The sequence below is a fragment of the Urocitellus parryii genome, chromosome 9 (assembly GCF_045843805.1).
Source record: "Urocitellus parryii isolate mUroPar1 chromosome 9, mUroPar1.hap1, whole genome shotgun sequence".
In the NCBI taxonomy this organism is placed as follows: Eukaryota; Metazoa; Chordata; class Mammalia; order Rodentia; family Sciuridae; genus Urocitellus; species Urocitellus parryii.
This window is the reverse complement of record NC_135539.1, coordinates 141,006,823-141,027,032: the sequence shown is the minus strand read 5'-3', so window position 1 is coordinate 141,027,032 and position 20,210 is coordinate 141,006,823. Positions and strand designations below refer to the sequence as shown.

Sequence of the window (20,210 nt, the reverse complement as noted above, 5' to 3'; positions counted from 1 at the left end):
GTGAGGTTATCCTGGAGATTTTGACTAAAGGTACTCAGCAGGTTCCTCAAAAAAGAGAATATCATAGGTTTGTTGACTGTTTTACGTTTCGAAAACCAAGGAGTATGTGGCACATAGGCACTCAAGAAGCATGTGTTTAAAGAATGACTAAGTAGTTCCTTCAACTTTCTGGAGTTGAGAAGATGAAGAGGAGGAAGAGGATGGGGGAAGTAGTTAAGATTGTGGAGACAAGCACAGTGTACACATTTCAGGCTCATGAATACTACCAGGTTACTTAATTCACTGAGAATCTCTTCAATGCTCTGAGATTTCTAGGCTCACTGTACTCCTGTCTATTTCATTAAGAGAAACATCCTCCAATGTTTCTCTTAATGAAATAGACTTTGCCTCTCAACAGTAACTCATTTTAAGATGGTCCCTGTTCTTAAAAGTTTTTTCAACTATTTCAGGAGAAGGTATCCTACATAATACATTAGAGAAGCCTCTAATTCACAGATTTTTTACTTTCATCATAGTAAGCTTTAGTGGCAAATTCTTAGGTAAAGAGAATTTACTGCATATCTCAATATTAATAGTCTTGGGTAACTATAAAACAAGATGTAAAAAAGAAAACATGGCCACACAGCACAAGCAATGTGCTAAGAGAACAGAAAGACTTAAAAACATCACCCTGAAACCACTTAATGTGATCAAAAAGTAAAAGTGAATTTTGATTGGTTCAGTACCCAACAACGCTTAACAATAAATGATGAAGCCAGATTTAAAGTTAGGTAGTCAGTGTAGTTAGGTAAATCGGGTCTAATATCGAGTGAAATCTAAAATGGAGGCCATGCTGGGAATGACTCAGGGAAAACAGGACAACTCATGGAGTGTTAATAAAGTTCCGAAAAGGCCCTAGGCCAAAGTCCACCTGGAAGAAATGTTAATGAAGAAATTCGAAGACAGCCCATCCCAAAGAAATGTTAATGAAGCCCAGGATACAGCCCCCAACAGATTTGGAGATAGCTCATCCCAAAGAAGTGCTAATGAACAGCAAACTTGACTCAGAAATGACCAGATTACTCCTTTGTCCCAAACCCTTCCCACCTACATTACATCACCAAACCTATAAAAGGGGAACACATTGCCCGCTAACTGGATTCCACCTTTTGGGTCCCCTTCTTCCTCCGGGAGAAGTCTTTTCTTCTGTTCTTTAATAAATTTCTAATTTCTACTCTGGCCTTGCCTCGGCATGCTTCTTTGGTGTTATTCTTCAACATCGGGGAGCAAGAACTCGTCACCGGTCAGCAGCGGTAACAATGAGAAGGAAAATGTTGTGAACCATCTGATTTTAAATCACATTTTAAAAGCAAGGTTGAAACTGAAAATCTTAAGCTTCATTTTAAACTCTCTGTTTAATTATTTTTTTTACGGTTTTATAGTTTATTAATCCTCACGAAAAAGTCGCATAATCACCGCAGATAAAGTCATTGCAGAATCTTTACTCCTTTGGCTTTTTGCCAGCACCAACATTGGCCTTCACAGTCCCCCTGACTTTCTTCATCCTGTTCTTGCGTTCCTTCCGCTGTTTTCTTGAGGTCTTCTTTTTTTCGTACAGGCCGTGTCTTGCCAGTCAATGTTTGGGTTCATTTTTCTTCGCATAATCCAAGGAATCATAAATCATGCCAAAGCCAGTTGTCTTGCCACCTCCAAAATGGGTTCTGAATCCAAACACAAAGATGACATCTGGTGTGGTCTTGTACATTTTGGCTAATTTTTCTCGAATTTCTGTCTTAGGTACTGTTGCTTTCCCAGGGTGAAGAACGTCAATGACCATTTGTTTCCGCTGAAGAGTCGGTTGGTCATGAACTTCCTGGTCCGGCTAGTTACTGTGTCATTCATGATGGCGGTAGACGTTCAGACACCCAGGGAGGAAAAGGTCTCTGTATAATTAATAGTTAGATTTTGACCTGTATAAACAGGGATGTCTTTCCCCTCCTTTCAACTTTTTAAATTTTATTGAGAGATTTAAATACTGTAAGCTGGCAGCAGTTTTTTCCACAATGGGAAAGAAAAACAGCCTTTATGAACAAGCACACGAGGAGGTGAGTGAGAACTGGTTCTTTTTTTAAACACGCACTTTCAGGCTCATTGCTGCAGTCCAGCAGGGACACAGAATCTATGTGCACTTATTTCCACACACACCTCTTTTTTTTTTTTTTTTTTTCCTTTTAGCAGTGCGGGGGATTGAACGCGGGGCCTGAAGTATGCAAGGCACTGAGCTGCATCCCCAGCCTCATTGGGGTGTTAGACCAGGACGCAAGAAAAGACCACTGACTCCAATTAAAATCAAATTAAAGCAAGCTTATTATTTCGACCGGCCGGGCTGCCTTTCCCTCCCAAAACAGCGGGAACAAGACAGCCGCGAGGCTTCTTTGTGGCCCAGTTTTATAGCACAAAAAGTTACACAAAGGGGGGGTTACAGACAACAACACTCTGAGGAGCATAACACAAGTTTACATTTTGCTGGCCCCGGCATCAGAATTTATGGAGATCTTAGAGACTCAGAGAGGGTCATTGTCCGGCCAGGGAAGGCCAGAATTTATGAGGCGTCACTAAGGTTTAGGAAAGGGTTGTTATCTGGTCAGGGGAAACCGGACCTGGGTGAGTTCAGGGCACGGGCAGGCATTCCAAGTAGGTTTACAACATCAACTAATGGCCAGGCCATACAGACATCCTGATATTTTTACAGAAAACAGAAATGAATCCTTCATAACTTGTGACAAGCTGGCTTCTAATCTAATGAGATAACTAGGCTAGGTATATCAGGGTTTTATTATATAAACAGACAACAACGCACTTGACAACATTCGACTACTATTACCTGTTTTTCTCTTATTTATAATTTATAATAATGAAATTAGGAAGGAGAAGATCAGGGAAAAGAAAATCAGGGAAGAAGAGATCATGGAGGAGAAGGTCAGGGAAAAGAAGGTTGGAAAAAGAAAAAACATGTGAGTTCCAAATCGACGAGGGATGTAGTTGAAGCATCAAGTGAACACCTGTTACAGCTGCTAGAACAAATGACCACAAACTGGCTTAAAACAACACAGACTAACTCTCTTATGGAGACCAGAAAGCCTGAGTCAGTTTCACTGGTATGAAATCAAGGCGGGGGTACTGCTCTCTCTGAGGCTTCAGGGGACAATCCGTCAATTTGTGGCCCTGTCTCCCTCCTCCCCTGAGTTTCTGGCTTGGGGTCCCTTCCTTTGCCTCCAAAGCCAAAACTGCAGCCTCTTGCTTCACTCCTCACATCGCTGCCTTCTCTACTGTCAAATCTTCCTTTACAAACACATCTGTGATTCCATTTGGGGCCCACCTGACAGACTAGGCTAAGCTGCCGTGCCTAGGGGGATAGAGTTTGTTAAATGCACTTTTTGTATGCATGGCGCTGGGATTGAACCCCTGGAGTCTTGCTCATGCTAGGCTTGCACCCAACCACTGAGCCATATCCTCAGCCCCTAAACTCACTTTTTTTTGGGGGGGGGGGTATTGGGGATGGAACTCAAGTGCACTCACCCACTGAGCCACATCCCCAGCCCTATTTTGTATTTTATTTAGAGACAGGGTCTCACTGGGTTACTTAGTGCCTTGCTTTTGCTAAGGCTGGCTTTGAATTCACCATCCTCCTTCTCAGCCTCCCCAGCCACTGGGATTACAGGTATGCAGCACGAGGTCCGGCCTAAACTCACTTTTTTTTTTTTTAAATGTGGTGCTGAGGATTGAACTCAGTACCTTACATGTGATAGGCAAGCACTCTACCACTGAGCTGCAACCCCAGTCCCCTAAACTCACTTTTGATTTAAGATGTTTTCAACATAATGGGTTCATTTGGATGTAAATTAAGGAACCTCTGTATCACATTATATGGCAAAGGGTTTTTTTGCATGTGTGCTTAGGGGTCTTGACTTGAGGAAATTAGCATGGATTATTTATGAATTCTTTTATAGGGTAAATGCAATCCTTTTTGTCTAACATAAAAAACTAGTTAATTTTTAAAATTGTATAAAATTTGGATCTAATTTCCCATTTTATAAATGTTTCTTCATGCCCCTTCAAATAAATTAATGTTTGAATTATAAAAAGTTTTTTTTAAAGGGAGTAAGGGAATTTAGGGTGTGGCTCAGTGATAAAGTACTTGCCTAGCCTAGCATGTGCAAGGCCCTGGGTTCAATTCCCAGCATCGCCAAAAAAATAATAATAACAATAACAATGTATAAGCTTGCAAGCCCCCCCACAACACACACACTTACTTCTAAAAATTTTCCATTGTTATGGTCAAAAGAAGAATCCATTTAAGTTTATACATCATTTAGGAGAAATATCATCTGAGAATGGATAGTTCATACTGGATGATATCTGGCCTGAGCGAGTGAGTTCATTTCAACCAACACTCTTTGATTTCTACTATTCAATTTTCTATGCTTCTCCTCTGTAAAGCTGAATCCTTTTTAAAAATTCTAGGTAGCACTGTCTTTTCTGGGGTTGATCCTTCTTTTAGTGAATATTTAGGGAATAAAACCTTCCCATATCTTGTTATCAGAATCACCCAATGAAAGGAACACATCCATGCTCTCTGCCAGCTCAGACAGAGCCAGAGGGAGCCACGTTTCACACCTGGAGGGGGCTGTTGATCCCAGAACAGCTCCGTGGTTTCCACTGAATGGGGCAGATAATGAAGGACCTCTCACTCCCAGAATCTTCCTTAGTACATTTTCCCGAACAATAAATAAAATGAACTCCTGGCTTCCCTGTCAGATGCAAGCACCGCCCCATGGTTCCAGCACACCATCTTGATGCACCAGCAGCCCACTGGAAGCACACCACTCCCTCCTCGTGTTCTCACCTCCCACTCCCTTCTGAGGGATGAAACACTAAAGAAAGTGAACAAGTGGGTAAGCCAATTTAAGAAATTGTGGGTGAAGTCTGAAACCTGTGTGGGGATACAAAATCTCCCAAGCTTTCAGACCACAAGCCCACGGTAATAGTTTGCTCTCACATGAACAGGCCTGGCCCGGAGGACTTCTGCTCATCAGTTTACACTTAACTATATCGTCAACTGTACCATCAGTTCTCCTCCCCTCCTCGCCCATGCGCACTCACATATCTCGGTTTTTAAGAAAGAGGTGGACATTACTTTGCAAAGTAACTGAATTCCAGGAAGATTTGCTTGTGAATTATATTTTTATAGATAAGAGCATAGCTGAAATAAACCATTGACCCTAACAATCTACAAAAATCTTACAAAGAATTTAAACAATCACCAATAAGTACTGTCATCTCTTGCTACCCTTGGGGGATTGGTTCCAGGACACCACCCCCCCTAAGGAATACCACAATCTGCAGATGGTCAAGTCCCTTATATAAAATGGCGCCATCTTCCCATATAACCCATGTATATCCTCCCATATACTTTAAATCCACACCAAACTTTTTATAATATTCAGCATTTTGCAAATGCTGTATAAATAGCCATTATACAGTTTTGTTTAAGGAACAATGAAAAATTTAAAATTCTGTATGTGTGCCATACTAATGCAATTTTTTTCTCCCAATATTTTCAATTCCAAATTGGCTGAACCCATGGTTGCAGAAACTATAGGTATGGAGAGGCAACAGTGTTTAATCAGGTCTAGCTGGTGCTTTGTAATCTGCTCTCTGAAAATACATCTATATTTGTCTACTTCTTTATTATCTGTTTCCGACACCAGAATGAAAGCTCACACCTCAGGGACACATCTGTCTTTTCCTCTGCTTTATACACTGTCTAGAACATAATAGCAGCTCAATAAATGTTAGTGAATGAATAAAAATGCACCATCAACTGACTGCACATTTTTTTCTCCCTCCATAAAGCCACCTGGGAATATCTCTCATCATAAAATCTTGTGCTGCTTTTCCCTGACTCACTATACCATTGTTTTAAGGTGATTAAGCAGCAGTTCACTAGCAAATTGCCTGAAAGATATTCCCAGGACTCTAGGTTGCTTATGTCATCAAACTTATTCCTTGGAGTTCTCACATTATTCCCTTGATACAAATCTAAAACATTCACCAGAAATGAGTTTGGACTAACTGATGACTCTTGGAAGTTTTTACCTTAGTTACAATGTTACCGAGAACCAATAGCTACTCTGACATGGAATGAGTTTCCCTCACTTGTGCATCAGCAGGTGCATACAAGTGCTGAGCCAACTTGTCATTCTTGACAGCAGAGCCCAAGAGGGATTGTCCTAAGATATGGCTGGCCTGGAAAGGGAATTAGACAATCTTAGCCTATGGCTTTCATCTTCTGTCTGCCTGCACAGTGGTTCACAGGAGCAGGAGCATCTCTGACAGATGAGGGCCAACAGAACTGGCATTTATGTATCTGACCTGCTTATAAGCACGACACTTCTTCCTGTCATCAATGATTCTCCTGCCCCCAATCTAGGAAGTGACTTCTAGACTTACTGGATTATGAGAATCATCTAATTATTTTTAAATGCAGCTTCAAAAGAACTTACTGAAATAATCACAGCAGCGTAAAAATACATGTTGAACCTCCTGAAAATCATGCAATGCAATAAGGAATACAACAATGAAATACAAAAACAGCTGGTTTGCACACCAATGCTCACAGCAGCATGATCCACAATACCCCCAAAATGGGAACAACTCAAGTAGCCAGAAACACACAAACAGATACACAAAATGTGGCTTGTACATATAATGGAAGCTTATTCAGCCTTAAAAAGAAAGGCCATTCTGATACAGGCAACAGCATGGATAAACTTTAAAGGCATTTTACTAAATGATATTATCATTTTTTGTCCATACAAACCTCGCCTCTTGGTTATTCCCTTTTCATCTTTATATTCTCTCCCATTCTATTTAACTCCTACTATACACACTCATGTTTAATGATATTTTTTGTTGGGATGTGTTCTTATGAAAGGTGCATCTATTTTTAATTAAATGGTAGAGTGTCACATACTCCTTTCTTCTTTTACTTCTTTTGTACTAGACATTTACGGTCTTAAAATAAAATGTATCTATAGGCTGCAAGTATATGTAATCTGCTATTGCAAGTGCTAGATAGTAGCAAAGAGTGTGCATCCACCACATCCTGCCACTCACTCAAACAAGCATCCAGTGATGAACAAGGTCGATACAGGTCCTCATCACTATGTCAAAAAAAAAAAAAAAAAAAAAAAGCAAACATTCCTTTCTGTGTCCTTAGATTAAATACATAGTGCCAGGTTGTTCTCCAAAGTGGCTGCAGCAGTCTACACTCTCACCAGCGATACAGTCCTATTCCCAAGGAGCATGACTGAAGAAGCATGGAACTGGAAAAAGACTGTGGAGGTCACTGAGTCCAGTCTGCTCATTTTCAAACAAGGAAACTGAAGACCAGGGGCTGGGGGTGTAGCTCAGTAGGAAGGCACTTGCCTGGCATGCATAAGACCCAGGATTCCATCCTCGGGACTGCAAAATAATAATAATAATAATAAAAATCTTAGGAAAGTGACTTGCTCATAGGAAGCAGATCTTGGGCTCCCTTTGCAGCAGCAGCAACCTCACCCCATGCTAAGCACACATTCAACAAAGTGTGCTAAATTTATGTTTGAACAAAGAACGAGGGGGTATTATCACTAGGTACATTCTAAATGTGCATCTGGAACAGGAATTATGCACCAAGTATTTGCTCCCACCACCATTCACATGTGATGGTATTGGGAGGTGGACTGCCAGGAGGTGGTGAGGTCATGGGAACCTCCCTGATTCGATTAGTGCCTTAGAAGAAGAGATGTGACGCGTCTCTCTGTCTCTGTCTCTCTCCAAGATGGGGAAGAAGCCCTCGCCAGGAACTGAATTGGCCGGCACCCTGATCTTGTGCTTCTGGCCTCCAGAACTGTCAGAAGCAACTGTCTGTGGTTTCAGCCCCGCTGCAGTATTGTATTTTAGCAGGCAGAGCCAACCAAGACAGAAGGTTCATCCAAAGAAAGATTTCTAAAAGTGGGTGAAGCAAAAATATGGTGTAGAGTGTGTCATGGAGAAAAACCTTTTAAAAACATTTTGCTGTGAAAATTTTTAAAAATTCATAAAATGAGTGAATTCAATGAATCCCATGTACCCACAGCCAACTCTAAATAATTAGCAACATTCTGCCATCTTATTACTATGTTTCCCCTCATTTTTTTCCTTTTGCTTTGGTTTGATTTGATGGAATACCTTAAAAGTGAAATCAAGACATTGTATCATTTTGCCTATAAATATTTCCACAAATACCTGTAAGAGATGGAGCCTTTTTAAACATTAACAACAGTAACTTCATTGATGCCCGTAAGATGAACCACAAGCCTTAAAGTACCCCAGTGACTAGCCAGGAGAAATGACTTCATGAGAGTAGACACTAATGGATCAAGTTCTCAAGTGACCATCTTTCAAAAAGGCTAACAATTAAAAAGAAAAGAATTTCAAAACTGAAAACTGCAATCTCATTTTTATTGGTATTTCTCTGCAAATACAAATCTGGGTGCTCGAATTCCAGAAAAGGATAAAAATAGGCTATGAATCAAAACTGTTGATCATATCCTGTTATTTTTAGTTATCTGTTTCTTCCTGATATTTTAACTCAGCATCGGTTTAATAATTTTTTTCAGGGAAAAATGTTTCATATCAGTCATCAAAAAAAAAAAACTGACAGGATAAATTTAAAACTAAGGGGGCGGGGGCATCAGAACCTGAATCCATGCCTTTCCATGAGATGCTTAATCACCCATAAAGTCCTGTGTTAACAGCCTATCCTATGACTCAGTCATCTGCCACAGTACAGAGCACCCTCAAAAAACAAACCTCACACCTATAAATGCAAAAGTTGCAAAGCATAATTGACAGTTGAGCAACGGGTCACAGTACCCTCCGTAATAAAAGCAGACACTAACAACAGAAATTTGAGAAAACTTTAGCTTGTAAAACATTTAGTTTTAGATGTGCTCTGAATCAAAGTAAAGTACCAATATTTTTATTTCCACTGAATGTTTAGAAAGACTCTTCTATATACAACAGATACTCAATAATATTTGCTGATTGGATTTAATGTTTGAACCAACATTTTCCAACATAGCAACCATTAAATTCCTAATCACACAAAATGCAATGAATACGTATTATTACACATCTTCAAATTGTGTGAGAGGGGACACCCACTGTTCCTTTTCCACCACCATTCCCAGTTTCCATGGAAGCCAGAGGACTGCCCACAGGATAGGTGACAGCAGGGCCACTCTGCACAGGAAGGTACCTATCAACACTTTCTCTTTGCACATCAGTAAAGAAATGATAGTTCTGGATGAACAGTACGCTCGATAAATTATCTATCAGGCAATTTTTTTTTTTTTGAGTACCAGGGATTGATATCAAGGGCACCTAACCACTGAGCCACATCCCCAGCCCTATTTGTATTTTATTTAAAGACAGGGTCTCACTGAGTTGCTTAGAACCTCACTTTTGCTGAGGCTGACTTTGAACTCACAATCCTTCTGCCTCAGGCTCAGGAGCCACTGGGATTACAGGTGTGCACCACCACACCTAGCTTCTGCCAAGCAATTATATTTCACCCTTTCCTGGCCTGGAATTCCACAGGCCCAAGTAGTTTATGCTATCCTGTCTGTGTCTGATCACACACCAGCTTGTATACAAGCACATTCTATCAGCACACTAATTTTTCTACCAGCCCAACTTCATTCCCAAAGCATCAGCATGCATAAAGCATCACTCGGCCCTCTCCACAGAGCCTTACGCTGCATTTTGCAAGCAGATGACATGGGCAAATAAATTCATATTATTCACAGGCAAAAATCAAACAAATAAGATATTGACTCAGTTTTCCCTATGTCACCTTTGCACATCGGAATCTCATGAACAATGGTTTGAAAAGACAAGATCTAAGGACCACCCCACACCTTTATCAGAAATTCTGGAGGGTGGGGTCAAAGAACCCATTTTTTTTTCCCAGAGACACACAAGACAGTTTAATTATCAGAGCTGACAAATAAAGGCACATCCCTCCATAGTGAGAGAGGCAGAACCCATCATCTTAACAGTTCCCCAGATGCCATTTCTTTCAGCAAGGTAGAGGATCACTGCCTGGCAGACTAGGAACAGCTTTCTAGGTAGAGAAATTCTACGTGTATGTTTGATCATTCATATAACAAATGAGGCAGAACTGGAAACTACAACTCAATGAATCCAGACCCTACCCCAGGTCTGTGGATCTATGTAGCTTCTAAGCAGCATGAACCCCATGTCATCTAGGCAGGGTGGACCCTGACTCCACTCCACCCCTGAGCAGCCAGGAATAACCCCACTCTGCTGAGAAATGGTGATTAAAAGAACTTCGCCTTGTTTATCCCTTGACTTGTAAAGAGACTGAAATCATAGCCCTAGCCCCACAGAAATGTTTCCTGGCACTAATACACTGTTAAAATAATTAATCAGAAGGCCATTAGCTGAGAAAGCTCCAGCACCTTGAGTTCCTGCATAAGCAAGCTGAAGCCCAATTCAACATAAATAGGAAAAGGAAATTAAGCTCAGAAAATGAAACTTAAGCTCAATTGATTGGAAGACACTGACTCTAGCTAGAGACTTTGCCAAGCAACCTCTTCCACGTTAATGGAACATTTTCTTGGTCTTGCTTGCTCGAATGGCTTATGGAAGTTTTCCCCTGGTGCACCTCTGTGGAGCGCAGGGCCGACTGCAGTCTGGTGCCGCCTGACTCACGAATCACTGAATGCTCAAATAAACTTGTTAAAATTTTAATGTGCCTGTTTATCTTTTAACAGTAGAAACTAAAGTAAAAATAGACCTACCAGATGATTCAGCTGTCCTACTTCTAGGTGTATGACCAAAGCAAACGACGGCAGCACATCAGACTCCTGCACTTCCGTGGTTGCCGAGGCACTGTTCACGTTGGCCAAGATGTGGAATTGACCTAGGCGCCCCCCGACACAATGTGATGTCATTCGGCCATAAGAAAGAAATCCTGCAAAAAAATTAAAAATATATTTTAAAAAAGAATGAAATCCTGTCTTTTGCAGCAAAATGGATGGACCTAGAAGACACTGTTTTAAGTAAACCGAGCCAGAAACAGAAAGGTAAATACTGCATGTTCTCTCTCATGTGGAAGCAAAAGAAAGTTGAATGGAACAGAGACTAGTGGCCACCAGAAGCCGGGAAGGGTTGTGGGGCATGAAACAAGGTCAGATGATGGGTACCAAGACACAGTTAGAAGGAATAAGTACTGGGGTTCTGAAGGCAAACAGATTGAGGTAGGAACTTAGGGGTACAAGGAGGGCAAGGAGTCTCAAAAGAGAAGTGCCCACAAGCCATGAGAATGCAGAACAAAGGTGAGCAACCAGCCACGTCCTTGCATCTTGCCTACAGCTTGTCAGCTGGCTGAAGAAACAAGAGAGCCATAAGATGATCACAAGGCACCTGGAGAAAACACTACCACAGGGTCTGGTGATGACTTTGGTGACAGGGAAATGCCCCAGTCTCAGTACAACAGTAAGACTCAGCCCTGGGTGGAGACTGAAGGCGTCAATGGGCACGCAACCTAGGAAGCAGCCCGATCCACACAGACAGGGCATGGGCAGGTGCAAGGAAAATGGCGTGGAATTGCATAACGCCCCCCGCCTCACTCCAGCGCAGCCCCCTTGCTGCTGCTCCCTGTATGGGTGTCGAGCCCCAGACCAAGATGAGGCAACCCACTTCCTCTCAAGTTCACCTGCACTCCATTCTCAAGTGTGTGCTGTTCCTTTATTAAGAAATCTCCTGCTTTTCCCCTCGTGCCTAATGCATCCTTAGATTCCTTTCTGTAACATGGACAAGAACCTGGAAGGTCAGAGTAGAGGCCTCCTCCGAGGTTGGAGAGCTGCTTGGACCCCCACACAGTGACAAGATGATTGTAGTTCACAATAACTGATTAGGTATTTTATGAATGACCTAGAAGAAAAGAGCTCAGAGGCTCCAAATAAACAACCAAGAGAGGGAAATGAGCATTCCACTAATTGACCAGTACGTGCTGCATCCACGTGTTGAAATATCACACTGAGCAACCTTCATATGTGCCATTAATACTTGTTAATAAAAAATGTTCTGATTAAAACAATAGTCACTACTTATTTGACTACTACATACTTTGTTATAGGCAGAGTAAAGGATTAAAAAATTATAACAAGGTTTGATATACTTTACATTCAATGATAGAAATACAAAAAGATGTACCCTATCCTGTGCTAGGAATTTGGTCCAAATCACTTCATCACTCTTCAAAGCAATTCTGTAAGGAGGAAATGAAGAAAAGGAGGCTCAGAAGTTAAAGCCCACTAAAGGTGACAGAATTTGGATTCGAGCTTTCTTTCTGACTTGGGAATCCCGACTATTGCCACTAACCTACTCTGCAGGTGCAGTGGAGGTTACTGTCCCTCCATTCAGCATCCACCCAAGGATATGTGACACACACTGGCCATGCCCCAGGTGCCCGCACAGACAGAGAGCACACACGGCCTCCTTCTTCACACAGCTCCGGCTTTCACTGGGAAGTCAGAAACCCAATAGTGAGAGCAACAAGCATGCTGGAGGAGAGCTGCAGGACGTTACAGATGGAAGTCGGTCACCAGCAACTGGCTTGGGCCTGTCAAGGAGGAAATTCCCTGAATACTTGTTAAAGATGGTGAGGCAGGCCATGGGGCTAGGTACGGGGACCGCTGCAATGTCCAACAGCATGGGGGAGAGGGACTAGACTCCATTCAGATGCCAACAGGGAAAAGTGCAGACTCCTAACCAAGGATCAAGGGCGGGCGGGCAGTAGATGGAAACTGACTGACAGGAAACACCAAGGAAAAGGGGATTTCTCCTGAACCACCTTGATAGGACCCCTGAGCTGCTGAAGGCAGGCCAAGGGGACAAGATATGGTAGGTGGGGCTGGGGATGTGGCTCAAGCGGTAGCACGCTCGCCTGGCATGCGTGCGACCCGGGTTCGATCCTCAGCACCACATACCAACAAAGATGTTGTGTCTGCCGAGAACCAAAAAATAAATATTAAAAATTCTCTCTCTCCTCTCTCACTCTCTCTTAAAAAATAAATTAAAAAAATGTTTAACACTTTAAAAAAAAAAAAAAAAGATATGGTAGGTGGTCATATATCCAAGGGGGAGGGGCTTTGCTAAACCGAGAGGGATTCTTGCTCAAATTGATTTTACAAGGCAGAGAGGGAAGCCCAAGGTCAAGTCTATTCAAGCAGTGGACGCAGAACTTGACCAAAGTTTTGGTGAAAGAGAGCAGTAAGCTAGGTCTAAGGATTCAGGGGGTAGTTGTGTTCTAAAGCCAGCATCCTTCAACATAAGGATCGCCATACCAATTATAGATTTTATGGGGGTTAAGAGATATGGCGTATGGAAAGCACAGAACAAAGAAAAAGCAAGCAGTCGATAAACATTAACTATCAATTATCAAAATATTAATATTAAAGAAGTATTAAATGAAAATAGGCAAATCAAATATCAGTCCAGAAGAAAATTCAAGGTGGAAAAGAGCAAGAGAGGCAAAGCCAAGAGCACAGCAAAGGCTCAGAGGCCGCAGACAAGGCCTCACGTGATTTGGTTTTAGGGTTCACCCACACCCAGGCTGGCAGACACTCCAGGCCTTTGAGCAAAAATCCCTGTCATTATTTAGAGGTAACTGAAACACATTTAAGGCAAGAAAGAAACCTTTCTGGGTTTGAATTTTAAGATTATCTTAAGGGAAGGTAGAGAGAATTAGAGAATTTCTGTTTTTTCTTCGTGTTTGTGTGTGTGTGTGTGTGTGTGTGTGTGTGTGTGTGAGAGAGAGAGAGAGAGAGAGAGAGAGAGAGAGAGAGAGAGAGAGCACAGCTTCTATAATTTAAAAATAATACACTTACTGATGGATATTATCATTTTGATTGTGTTGGTTTCACAATTGTACACATGTGTCAAAATCTATCAACTTGTACACTTTAAACATACGCAGCCTGTGGAATATCAAATATACCTCAATAAGTCCATTAAACATGATAAAATTATAAGAAGAAAGTTACTTTGATAGAGATAAAGGTAAAGACAGGAAGACAATCAAGCAGCCACCTGAACAGTTACTTGGATGACAGACCTTGGTGACCTGGAGTGAAACGGTGACAACTAGAATGGAAACAGGGACTTGAGAAGCTGCGGGATCCGGAGGCTGCTCAGGGAGCGCGGAGCCAGGGTTTTCCAGATTGCTGTCTGGAGTCACCTGAGTAGAGGACAGCACTGCAGACTGAGTTCCCCGTGGGACAGAGGGAACTTCACAGTGCTCCGAGATCCACGGGGAGAGAGGGAAGCAGTGTGACACAGAAGTGGGTATGGGATCTGTCCCAGGAAAGTCTCGGCCCACCCCACGTGGAGCTCTGAAACCCTTCAGAGTGCTCCTCAGAGGGGTGAGAGCCCGGCAGCCTCACTCCCACACAGATCAGTCTCTGTTCAGAGCATGCCGCTGGGGGCAGCCGTGACCTTGGGCAGCTGTCCTTGGCTGAGGCTGTCTCCAGAGGTGCCCCAGCTGAGGGCCATTCTTAGTAACATCAGCCACTCCTTCACAGAGGGACATCTACCTGGGCAGGACAGCAGTGTCCCCGCAGCTGCAGTCCCACCCCTGAGACAGGAACACTGATTCTCAGATTGCATGGTTCAGGTTCTAAAGGTGCGAGCCGGGCTCTGTGCTAGGGTGCTAGTGTGCTTGTGACTGAGACCTACGGAGGTGCTTCAGAAACCTGACGTTGCAAGAATAACTCTTCAGTTTCTTAAAATGGTAGAGAGGAGGTTCCGCAGGACATGAGGAAGACGGCCCTGCTTTCTGCTGTCCACCCTGATGGCAGCAATCCACCTTACCAGTCCTCTCACTACCAGCAGAGCCTGTGACCAGAGTGGCGCTGGTGCAGCAAACATTCTCCTCACTGCACAGGAATAAGCACCTCACCCAGGAGCCTGGTGTCTCCCGCCGCTCACCCAGCACCAATGCCCCAGGCCAGGTGTGGTTAATGCCTGCTGGGAAAAAGCCCACCAAGGAACAGTACAACCCAAGCTGCACTTCCTGTGTGATAGCAACAGAACCCACAAATTCTACCCACCTACATGAAGCCCACTTTCAGTCTACCCAAAGGCTCCTCTCACCCTCGGGATTAAATACAGATTCAGTAGCAGACTTTTTGGAGTCTGGTTTCTGACTACTTTGATATTTTGCTTTTTATCCCTTTCTCCCTCTTCTCTCTCACTGTCTAAGTTGCTTTGGCTTCCTCTGCTGGAAATTCTTCATCCCCCCACTGTCTTCCTTCCCCCAGGGCTGCCCCCTGTGATACCTGCACACTCACGCCCACATGTGTGTACCTAATTCCTATGAAATTATTTTTTTTTAAAGAGAGAGTGAGAGAGGAGAGAGAGAGAGAGAGAGAGAGAGAGAGAGAGAGAGAGAATTTTTTTTTTAATATTTATTTTTTAGTTCTCGGCGGACACAACATCTTTGTTGGTATGTGGTGTTGAGGCTCGAACCCGGGTGGCACGCATGCCAGGCAAGCGCGCTACCGCTTGAGCCACATCCCCAGCCCTAATTCCTATTAAATTATTACCGTTCCTCTCCCTGACCACCGTCCCCCCATGAAGGTCTGGGTTAGGGGCTTTCCTTTGAGCTTAGTTGATAAGTTTTTAACTTGTGATGGTCAATTTTATATAACCACCTGGATGGGCTATGGCCTCCAGATATTTGATCAAACATCATTCGGAATGGGTGTAATGGCGCACATCTATGATCCCAAAGGCTCCAGAGGCTGAGGCAGGAGGATCATAAATTCAAGGCCAGCCCCAGCAACTTAGCCGGCCCCTAAGCAACTTAGCAAGACTCTGTCTCAAAACAAAAATAAAAAGGGCTGGGGATGTGGCTTGGCACAGTGTTTAAGCACTCCTGAGTTCAATCCCTGGTGTCAAAAACCAAAAATTTATTCTGGAAAGTGTTTTTTGTTTTTTGTTTTTTGTTTTTTTTTTTTTTTTAATCAGGGATTGAACCCAGGAGTGCTAAACCACTGAGCTATATCCCAGTCCTTTGTATTTTTTATTTTGAGACCAAGTCTTGCTAATGTGCTTAGGGCACATTAAATCGCTGAGGCTGGCTCAGCCTCCCAAACTGCTGTGGTTATAGGAGTGTGTCACCATGCCCAGTCCAGTCTGATCTTAACAGAAAAAAAAAGACTGAATTTTCCTAAAAAGAAATTCTCTGGCCCAGTGTCCTTTAGACTTTAACTATAACATTGGTCCTTCTGTGGCTCTTCAGCCTGCTGGCCTACCTACAAATTTTGGATGTGTCAGCCACCATAAACCACATGAGCCAATTCCTTAAACCCAATCCCCCCTCCCCGCCAACACACACCTCCTATTGGTTTGTTTCTCTGGAGAACACACTAATGCATCACTTTTATTCACAATTGCCTGTCATTGTGTACCTCACCTGCTCTCATCCCATTGACTACAAACTATTCAGCCTATCCCACTCATTTTTATATCTTCTTTAGGCTGACACAGTCCTGGTACATCAAAGCTTCTAAATAAATTATTGTTGAAAGAAATAGTAATTTAGGTACATTAAGTTAAATTTCCCATAGTAAATATAAAACCAATGCCTCATATTAAAAATAAAACCAATAAAGAATTTATCACATATGACATTTACAAATAGTAAACATGTAGTTCAAAGAATTGATTAAGAATCCAGGGGCAGTGGCACATGCCTATACTCCCAGCAGCTTGGGAGGCTGAGGAAAGAGGATCACAAATTCAAGGCCAGCCTCAGTCCTAAGCGACTCAGCAAGACCCTGTCTCTCTATAAAATATAAAAAAGGGCTGGGAATGTGGTTCAGTGCCCCTGGGTTCAATCCTGGGTGCAAAAAAAAAAAAAAAGAATGGATTAAGAATTTCCATTCTGGGCTGGGGTTGTGGCTCAGCAGTAGAGTGCTCGCCTAGAACATTCGAGGCCGTGGGTTCAATCCTCAATGCCACATAAAAATAAATAAATAAAATAAAGGTATTATGTCCACTACAACTAAAAAAATAAAAGAAAAAGAAAAATAATTTCCATTCTTTCTTGCCCCCGTACCAGCTCCCCTCCCCATCCACCCCTTTGCATACTCGATGACGCTACATAGTGTACAATCAGAGAAATGAAAGGTTGTGCTGCAATTGTGTACAATGAATCAAAATGCATTCTGCTGTCATGAATACCTAATTAAAATAAATACACTTTTTAAAAAAAGAATTTCCATTCTATTCATTCTCTGTGATCTACTTTTAAAAGGTGATACTTCTGTCATTAGTCATTTCTGCAAATTAATAACATTCTTTGCAAAATCACTTGGAAGATTGATGCAGTCTTTAAGCCAAACTGTCCCCAAGTGACTTAAGGAAAGGTCTCCTAATATAAGATGACATCAGTTGGCTGTGATTTGTTAACAAGGCTGTTCATCCTAGTAACCCTCAGTTAGTACCAAGGGCTGGCCCAGAAGCCCACTGCTAGAGACAGGCAAAGGACTGCTGTTCATCAAGGACACTGTTCTCCTCCATTCCCATTCCCGGGGAAAGGCTCACCGTTTCACAAGTTTGGATGCTGAGAAAAAATCATTATCATAGTCTTTGAGACCAGATTTTTCTTTAGTCCACTGACCTTAGATAAAGATCAAAATGTCAAACAAGTACTTAGAACTTAGATTTGAAAGGCCCAGGCAAACTTTCTCATGCCCTCATTTCACAACACTGATGAAGTTGGACAGATAAATTATTAATACATTGCTGAACTGTTGGTTCAATTTGAATTTTAAGTGACTGAATTCACTCTTCAAATCAGTAGTGTAATCACTTTAGTGTTTTTCACTGTATGAAAGGCTAGACCAACTTACTCGTGATTCTTTAATTATTTCAAGCAACAATATTTTTTGAAATAACTTGTTTTGGTGCTGACCTTTTATTCGTGTTTGTTTGTTTATTTATTTCTGAAGTACTGGGGGTTGAACCCAGGGATGTTCTCTACCCTTGAGCTGCATCTCAAGCAAGTCCCCTCTTTTGGGGGAGACAGTTTCACTAAGTTGCCAAGTGTTTTAGTCAACTTTTTTGCTGCTGTGACTCAAAAGACCTGACAAGAACAATTTTAGGGGAGAAAAAGTTTATCTGGGGGCTCACGGTTTCAGAGGTTTCAGTCCATAGGCAGCTGGCTCCATTCCATGGGACTCCAGGTGAGGCTGACCACCATGGGTGCAAGAGCGAGGCGGAGGGGAGGGCTGACATGATAATCAGGAAGCAGAAAGAGAGGTCTCCAGTTGCCAGATACAAAATATATCCCCCCAAGGCGCATCCCCAGTGCCCTACCTCCCCCAGCCACACCCACCTGCCTTGGGTCACCACCAGGCTCATCCCACCAGGGCACTGATTAACTCACTGATTGGGTTAAGGCGCTCACAACCCAATCATTTCTCCTCTAAACCTTCTTGAATTGTCTCACATGAGCTTTTCGGGGACACCTCACATCCGAACCATAACACCAAGGCTGTCCTCGAACTTATGATCCTCCTGAACTTATGATCCTCCTGAACTTATGATCCTCTTGCCTCGGACTCTAGAGTCACTAGGATTAGAGGTGTGCACCACCTCTATTCAGGTCTATTCTTTTTGTACTTTTTAAAAAGAATACACACACACACACACACACACACACATATAGTTAGTTGAAGTTGGACACAATACCTTTATTATTTATTTATTTATTTTTATGTGGTGCTGAGGATTGAACCCAGTGCCTCACAGGTGCTAGGTGAGTACTCTACTGCTGAGCCACACCCCAGCCCTCTTTTTGTACTTTTTTAAAAAATATTTTATTTTACTTTATGTTTTGGTACCAGGGATTGAACCCACAGGTGCTTAACCACTGAGCCACATCTCCAGCCTTTTTAAATTTATTTCTTTATTTTTTCATTTTTTCAAATTTTAATTTGTCATATATGGCAGCAAAATGCATTACAATTCATATTGTACATATAGACCATAACTCCAAAAGCACTAAACAGATTTAACGCAATTCCAATCAATATCCCAATGACATTCCTCATAGAAATAGACAAAGCAATCATGAAATTCAACTGGAAAAATAAGAGACACCGAATGTCAAAAGCAATCCTTAGCAGGAAGAGTGAAGTAGGTGGCATCACAATACCAGACCTTAAACTATACAACAGAGCAATAGTGACCAAAGCCTGGTATTGGCAACAAAATAGACTGTAGACCAATGGTACAGAATAGAGGACCCAGAGACTAACCCACATAATTACAGATACCTTATATTAGACAAAGGTGCCAACATTGGAGAAAAGACAGCCTCTTCAACAAATGGTGCTGGGAGAACTGGAAACCCATATGCAACAAAATGAAACTAAACCCCTATCTCTCACCATGCACAAAACCCAACTCAAAGTGCATCAAGGACCTAGGAATTAAACCAGAGACACTGCATCTATCAGAAGAAAAAGTAGGTCCAAATCTCCATCTTTTTGTACTTTTTAAACAAGCACATCAAAATTGGTTTGTATAAATGTCCCCCAGTGACCTGTCCGTTAAAGGCTTAGTCCCCAGCTTGGTGCTATTGAGGATGGGACCTTTAAAAGGTGGGGCTTAGGGGAGACCTTCCAGTCCCGGGAATGTGTCCTGGAAGGGGATGCTAGGACCCCACATTCTTGCTCTTCTTTCTCACTTCTGGTCTGAAGTGAGGTCCTTCTTGGCCCTGAGCTGGTACCACGACAGTCTATCTCACCTCAATTCCAAATCAACAGGTCAACTGACTTGTACCTGAAACCTCCCAAACTATGAGCCCATATAAAGCTGTCGTCTTTTTAAATTGATTATCTCAAATGTTTTGTTATGGTAAGGGAATCTGACTAATGGATTTCACCCTCACAGATCATGAGTCATAGGACTCTATGGGTAGAGAAAGAGCATCAGTCACTGAAGCTCCATGTCCTAGGGCAAGCAAGGAAGCTGCCCCCACCCTGAGTCAGAGACTCAGACTGTTTTCCAGGACGACTCAGAGACTGGAGAGTGGATGAAGG

General features: G+C 42.4%; 1 pseudogene; it reads right to left on the bottom strand.

The window, feature by feature from the left end:
* Positions 1 to 1,480: 1,480 nt before the first annotated feature.
* LOC144256913 (small ribosomal subunit protein eS24 pseudogene) lies at positions 1,481 to 1,881 on the bottom strand (annotated as a pseudogene).
* Positions 1,882 to 20,210: the final 18,329 nt, after the last annotated feature.